Source organism: Cupressus sempervirens, chromosome 1, assembly GCF_028749045.1.
Source record: "Cupressus sempervirens isolate cs-2001-9-10 chromosome 1, ASM2874904v1, whole genome shotgun sequence".
Taxonomy (NCBI): Eukaryota; Viridiplantae; Streptophyta; class Pinopsida; order Cupressales; family Cupressaceae; genus Cupressus; species Cupressus sempervirens.
The window spans coordinates 195,703,036-195,711,403 of NC_143118.1; positions in this window are offsets into that span (position 1 = coordinate 195,703,036).

An 8,368-nucleotide genomic window follows, 5' to 3' on the forward strand; every position below is an offset into this window, starting at 1 on the left:
CTTACAAGTCATTACACCAAGCTCAAGTTCTACTAGGGTAGCCAAGACCATTCATTATGGTATTCCTAAGCTTGATGAAGAAATCCAAAAACCCTATTATGATTCAAGCACTCTAACTGAGGAAAAGATGAATGAAATACAGAGTGCATTGGATAAGAGAAGGAGGCAAGAGGCATTGAGGAAAGACTACAAATACAAGCAGGCAATGAATGAGATCAAAGATATATTCATGGATGCCTTCAGCCTACAACCTCCAGATTCAAGCAGACCAATCCTTGAGCAACTATCTGATATAGTTGACCAAGTGAATAATAAAGACCATGATACAAATGTGAAACTCCTAGAATGGTCAGAAAAGAATTTTGTAGGAAAGGTCAACCAAAAGATAGCTAATAACATTATTTTGGGACAGGTTGACCTAGCCAAGAAATTGGAAAATGCAAAGATTTTATTAGGGAATATCTTTTCCCTTTATAGAAAATTGTGTGATTTTTCCAAGTTCACACAAAAAATAAATCAGAAAATTTTGAACCTTGAAAGAAACCTTAAGCTCTCTAGTATGCAACTACCCTCAAATCCTATACAAAGTGAAAAGCAATTTGCTCAAACGCTTCACACTTAGAGGGAATTAGCTACATTATCAGTAGAAGAGGCCACTATTAAAGAAAAGTTGATCCAAATACAAGCCTCTATCACTCCTCGCTTGGAGATATTACATAAGGAGTAAATGTATGCAGAAACAGTCTTGAAGAAAGATCCAAATATTTCTACTCGTGAAGGACTTGTTGATCTAGCAGCAGAGCTTGCAATCCAACACAATTCATTGGATATTGCATTGAATAACTAAGATGCAGCTCTCAAAATACTCCTTGAGGTAAACAAGACATTTTTGGCCAAGCATGGCATTAATGTTTAGAACCCTTTGACATAAGTATCAAAAAGGGGGAGATAATGTAGAAAGGGGGAGATAGTATAGATCATATATTAAGGGGGAGCACAATAGCCAAATTTTGAAAGCATGACATAATAAGGCATAATCAACTCAGGGGGAGTCATAAGATATATTGTTGTTCACTATATTGTTTTTTGAAATTTTGTAAGTGAAGAAAGGACACACAAGGATTGGATCATGAATGATCAGTAAGTGTTTTTGACACTCATGTCAAAGGGGGAGATTGTTGATCTATAAGTAAGATTGACAAATGAGTGTCAACACACTTAATCATCTTCACTATACATGCCAAGTATACAATGGAAGTTGAGCTAGAATTTCTTTATATTTCGAGTCACAGATAGTGCTGAGAAAACTACAGTTGCTGCTGAGCACAACACATTACAGTAGATGTCAAGTGACTTAGGATCCAACAAGAGCCGAGAAAAGCAGGAATTCAATAGGTGTCGAGTGACATAGTAATCCTATACGAGCCAAGTAATTTAGGAATCAGTAGAAGCCAAGTAATGCAAAAACTACAATAGATGTCGAGCAATCCAGAATAGATGGTGTTGAGCATTAGTATTGCTTCATGTGCCGAGAAATGCAGGATCAGCATAAAAGTTTGTGCAATCACAAGCCAAGATGAAAAATGGTTATGCATGACTCACTGACAGGATAAAAGGATAAGATCAAATCCTCACAATCACCTATGCGATCCTCATACAACCAATCAAAAAATAGGAAACTGCATGTAGCCAATAGGTGAATTTCAAGGGTTTGAGCAGGAAGATTTGAAACAAGGATGCATGGCGGACCACTATAAATAAAGGAATCTTGATGCCATTGAACATATAGAGGAGAAAGGAATCGTGAGAAGAAGGAAAAGCAGAGCCTATTAAGGTCACTGCAGAACATTGGTGTCAAAGATTTAGAGGAAAGGACAGCATTTATACATCTAATTGATCAGAACAGAACAAGGAACACAATCAGCAGATCAGATCTAGCAGAGATCAGTTAATAGTACAACAAATCAAGTACCTAAGATCAGCATCAGAGATTTCCTTAGATCAGGTGTATTATTCTAATACTCTCTCACAATTGTATTAGGAACTTGGAAATCCCATGGACCTGGGTAGGTTTAACAACCTTATGTAAATCCTTTAATAGGGTGGAATTCTAATTTGAATGTTCTTAAGTCCTTTAACAAGGCACACTCCTAATAGGGTGTAGAAATCCTTTAACAGGGTCACATTTAAAAGTGTGTTGTAGCCTTTAACAGGGCAGGCCTTTAACAGGGCAAACCATCAAAAGTGGTTGAGATCAATTGCTGCAGTAATTTTGTGGGTATCATCCCCACCCCAGTTTTACCTTCTTATTCCTGGAGGGTTTCTGGGTTACCAAAATCTCAAGTCTTATGTGGTGATGCATGTTTGTTTCTCATGATTGTTTAATGTTTATATGCATGCATGTTAATTTCAGTTATATGTTATTAAGGGTTTAAAAGTTGTTAAAAGGCCAGTACTTCTGATTCAACACCCACCCGCCCCCCCCACCCTCTCAGAAGCATTCTTCCCATTAAGACATTCCAACAGATAGTACCCACTAGATATTGTACTAATATATAAATTCCTTGTAGATAGTAGTTTTCCACAATCCATTAGAATTCTTAGCTGTGTTTTCTGGGTAGATTGTGTTACAATTTTTTGCATCAATGTTTCGGATCACACTCTGTGATCCATCATCAGGATGAGAGAGCTGAAGGAAAAAAGTGTGATCCGAAACGTTGATGCAAAAAATTGTAACACAATCTACCCAGAAAACACAGCTAAGAATTATAAATTCCTTGTTAAAGGATTTGACCTTGTTATGATTTAATTATAATTCATTCAGTACAAATATCCTTGTCAAAGTATTGATCCATGTTTAAGGACATGAACCCCTATTTTAAAAGGTTCCCAACCCTATTCAGAGCTTATGAGAATAAAAGGTTTGCTACCCAAGCACATTTCCCAAAGGATGAAGTTCAAACTGCATTTTGGTTAACAAATCCAATAAGTATGAAATAATTGAAAAGAAACACACTTGCCTTTACAATGCCTTTGAAATCCACTAAGAATTATAATTTCCATTCATAACTCTTCTCAAAGCATTTGATAATATTTAATCTATGCTCACATATCAAGGCTCACATTCATAATCATTCCATACCAATCCATATATCTCATGCATTGCAAATTGGGGAAATTACTTTCCTTTATACTAATTGCAACAAAGCAATTAGGTAAGTATTTTAGGACTTCCCCAATACATAATTAAATAAATATAACCACACTAAAGAACACAAACCTTCTTTAAAAAATATACAACCATTACATTAATTATTACATGCACTAGGACCCATAATTTATGATTTTTAATAAAGATCAACATGCTATATCCTCCATAAGATTTCCAAGATAATATATCGCATGGTACATGCTAGCAGTTATTCTAGCATTAACAAAATGATACGTAAATCCAAACATATGTGTACAAAATATCTTCAAACATCTTCTATACTTGTAAACTTTAAGTCCATCTTGCCAAAAAGTTAATCCAAAATATTGTAACTACCTATGGCATAATTCCATGTCCACTAGCATGCAACCAATCTTCACTAAATCACTCGTAACTTATCCAAACCAACACATAAATTATTGTGATCATCTACCTAATATCTATACTAAACCTACAACACAAAATCATGCTTGCATAATTAAGACTGTCGATCAATGTTCATATTTTACTAATCAATAGCCTGCAACATACATAATTTGAATATGTCTACAACCATAGAATATATGTTGACATCAATGATAAAAACCTATCATCAATAGAATATGTATTCCATCTCGATAATCTTCCACATTGCTTCATTCTCAACATACTTCACGTTTTTAATAGGATTGTGCAATCAAAATGGAATGAAGACATTTTGGACAATTTCTATAGCAATCTAAACTTATCATTTTGATGCAAAAGTGTCAGTTTTCATACTTTGTCAAATTTTGCCAAAATTTGTTGTTTTAATGGTTTTGGCCATTTTGACCTGTCCTAGTGTTCTAACAAGATAATTGATGGATTCCATGGTATTTCGTTCTTCTGGAAAAGTTGTTAATCAAGAAAATTGTTATTTGGCTTATTTTTTGTTTTCTTGACTTGCACTTAAGCTAGTGTGGATTTGTCAACTAGTGATTGTGTTCTTTCTTGTTGATGCTTATGTATTTCACATCCTTGGTGTAGACCAAGTAAATGGTGTTTCTTATGATTTTTCCATTGTTTTGGATTGAACAAACAAACTAAGGTATATGTGTAGTGGAGACCACATAAAGGAATTTATAGCTCGTTATGCTCCTATGCAAAGTTTTGAGTGATCTAATCTCTTGGTGAGTCCAATTAAGCATACCTTGTCTTCCCTTTGACTTTATGTCATCTTCTTTCTTTATGTTTGCTGAGAAATGCATTTTGACCAATAAGTGTGTAGTGGTGGGATGGAGTGTCTCCCAAAGGCAAGTTGGAACACAAAGGGGTCCTAGGGTAACCATTACTGAAGTTAATTATAAAAAATAGTAACATTAAATAAAATGGGATAAAAACTCATAATTAAAGATAGATTGGTATTGGTATTGTGGTTGTTTAATTAATGTAGAGTCAATATTGTTGTGGCCACTTGTAGATATTGAGCTTACATAAGCATGGGCATTTATAGATGTTGAGATAGTATAGTCATGGTTGTTTATGGATATTGAGCTGATATAGTAGAGTTTTCTTGATGAGAGAAAGAATGGGTAAGACCACACATGCTTCCTTGAGTCAAGTTATGAAAATCCATTATTGAGTCTCAATAGTATACCTCATCTAGATTTTAGTAATGACCTTGACCTACTTTTATTACTTTTATGCATTGTGGTTGCATTGTGATCTCCATACTTTCCTCATTGACTTTTTCATATATTTGGTGTGTATATTTTCTACTTCTTGTGTGTATGAGTGTAACTTGTGATTGTTCTCAGGTTAATATTTTAACTAGCATGGTGGTGAGTATGACGGTTTCATGTGATAGGGTAGCATTGTACTATACCATTGTAGGGACTGATATACAGATGGACTCTTCCAAAAATAGAGGGTAGAGCATGATGTCCTCATTTTATGTGTTCTTACTCTTTCAGTGTATTATGCTTTTGCACATACATGTTTTTATATTATCTTTCTATTATAATGTCATTTAACAAGTGAATAAGGCCCCATTTATGTGTATCTAGTACTGCATAGTGTGGAGAAAGCTTATTATTTTAGTAATATGTTGATGTTCGCGAGCCTACCCAATTATTAGACTAAAAGACCCCATTTAGATAAGATGTTAGTTATTTTTGTGTTTTTTTTAGGTCATCTTAGTGCATGGGAAGGGTGGTTTAGTGAAATGGGGGGGGGGGGGGGGGGGGGGGGGCACGAGAGAGAGAGAGAGAGAGAGAGAGACCCTAAACCTTGTACCATCAATCTTATAACATAAACCAATACCAATACCCTATATATTGTTCTAAGATGGGAAGATATAGGAATGAGATAGATAGAGATGAATAGATATGTGTGAGTGATGATATATGGAAGATGTTGATCTATTTATCTTTAGTTTCATATCAGGCATAAAAGGTTGATCTTTTAGCTAAATGAAAAACATATTTAATAATTAAGGTCATCATTCTAATTTGGTACATAAGATATTGTGGCACAATAAAAAATGTGTTCCAAAAAATATCCACACACACGCATACATACACCTGCATGTTCGCACACGCGCATGCACGCACACATCTATAGAGAGAGAGAGAGAGAGAGAGAGAGAGAGAGAGAGGAGAGAGAGAGAGAGAGAGGAGAGAGAGAGAGAGAGAGAGAGAGAGAGAGAGAGAGAGAGAGAACCTAGATAATGAAGATATAATAAGAGAGTGATTCAAGTACATAGATGGGAGTAGGAGAGAGCAATTAATAGAGAGTCAAAGATGAAGAAATAAGGAAAGAGACCTTGAGAGAGGTGGGGTAGATTTGAGAGACATAGATGGGGGACATATGAGAGAGTGGGTTTTAAGGAGAAAAGGGAGAGAGGTGGAGAATTAATTTGGGAGAGGGAGATAGAGAAGGAGAGAGGAAAAAAGGGAAGGGACTTCTTATGAAGGGGAAAGATAAGAGATGAAGAGGGAGGGAGGGAGTTAGAGAGAGAGATAGAGATTATTTAAAAAGGGAGGGAGATATAAGATACCTGGATGGGGGAGAGAGGGGGAAAATAGATAGGCGGATACAAAGAGGTGGGTACTAATACATGGATGGAGAGGTGGATAAATGGAGAAGGGGTGAGGGAAAAACCTAAAGCGAGGGGAGAGAGGGTGGGATGAAGAGATGAGGACCAAGAGGGGTGTGTGGTAAGGGTCTAAGAGGAGATAGAGAGGGAGAGGATATTATGTCATGATTTTCATTTTTAATATATTCTTTTATAGTATTTTTTTGTCAAAAAAAATGTGACATCTTGGGCTTTTTATAAGTCGGTGAACTTTTGAAAAAATTAAAATTAAAAAATTCCATTTTCATGTATTGAAATAAATTAAATTTTTTATTCATTATCAAAAAAAATTGGTAAGGACACTCGAATATTTATTTTCAAGATTCTCCAATTCTGAAAACTATTAAAAGAAAACATATCTGCACCATAAAATTAGACCAAATTTCTAGCATAAACTAAATAGTGTTAGATAGTTTATCATTAGAGCTATTTCTTATAAGAAATTAAACCACTATGTTTGCTTCCCTTTTGAAAACTTTTGTCTTCACCATTTTCAAAAAAATAATAGTTTAGAAGAAAATTTGCAACACTTCAACAACTTCTAGTTACATCTTCAAATTTGGAGCGTAAACTATCTTCATTTTCTCGTCAGAATAAGAAGGGAAAAAAGTGGCATCTCAAGACCCTCTTTTTGTATCACATCTTGGTGTACTTACCTCTCATATGCAAATCTCTTGATTAATTATCTAACATAATTATTATTATTAATCTAATTAGGTCAAAATTTTGAGTATTAAATTAAGATCCATTATATCATATATTATAATAGTAAAATTTCTATACAATTTTCATTCACATTCAGTTTTAAGTGAATCTTGATAATATTTCTTGACATCGATAATATATTTACAAGTTCAAAGTTATCATATTTCCATAATGTTGGTACTAAGAGAGGGGAGGTGAATCAGTACTTTAAACAATTCTCTTCTTTAACACTTACTTTTCTTTAACTAGTAGTCAATCTAAACATTCACCCGATAGTATTCTTTATATCTTTTAAGCAAACCAAAAGTTAATGTAACTTTTATAAAAAAATAAAACAAACATTCAAACCATAAACTTGAAACACATAACACTAATTTTGGTATCACAGAAAACCCTTGGTCAAAGGGAAAAATTACAGTGGGGATGATACCCACAACTCATCATTGTGGTAATAAGGTGCTCAGTTAAAATTTCATCTTCTAAATGACTAAACTCTACTAAAAGTGTCTAATACCCTACTAAGAGTATCAATAGTCCTTTTAAAGACTTCTTTGTTAAGAGATTTAATCTCAATCTTACAGTGTTCGCCCAATTAAGGGATTTACAAATGAGTTCAAAATAAGAACTATTGAGTCTTTTTACAAACTACCTCGTAAAAGGATTTTATAATCTTGTTGATTAACTTGTTAGGTAAAAACAACAAGAAATTTACCTAATTTACATTTCCTCTACTTGATAGGTATGTTTCTTCTAGCACCATCTATTCTCCTTCTAATAGCTTGTTATCTCCATCACTTCATTGATAGCTTCACTTCTTTGATAGCTTGTCACTACACTATTGTATCTAATAGCTTCTCTTCTCTCACTTTTCTCCTAGCTCTTTCTTTTCTTTTTATGAATTACTCACTCATTTCACTTCCTGGCCTAATTAGGGTTTCTAAATTCTTCCATAAGCTTTCTTTGACCTTTTCTCTCTTGTGACACCAATAGACCTTAACTTCACTACTACATATGATAGCTTCTCTTCTCTCACTTTTCTCTTGGCTCTTTCTTTTCTTTTTATGATTACTCACTCATTTCACTTCCTAACCTAATTAGGGTTTCTATATTCTTCCATAAGCTTTCTTTGACCTTTTCTCCCTTGTGACACCAACAGACCTTAACGTCTTTGATAAGCTAAAAAAATTAGTGTCCCCGATAACATATTAGGCTCTGATAGTAATCACAACTTAATCATCATATAATAGAATATAGTTTTGACCAACAATGACAACATTATAAAAATCCTACCAACAAGGTTTTACGATTTTGTCAAAGTAACAAACTCCCCCTTTGGCATTGGCAAAACAACTATATTC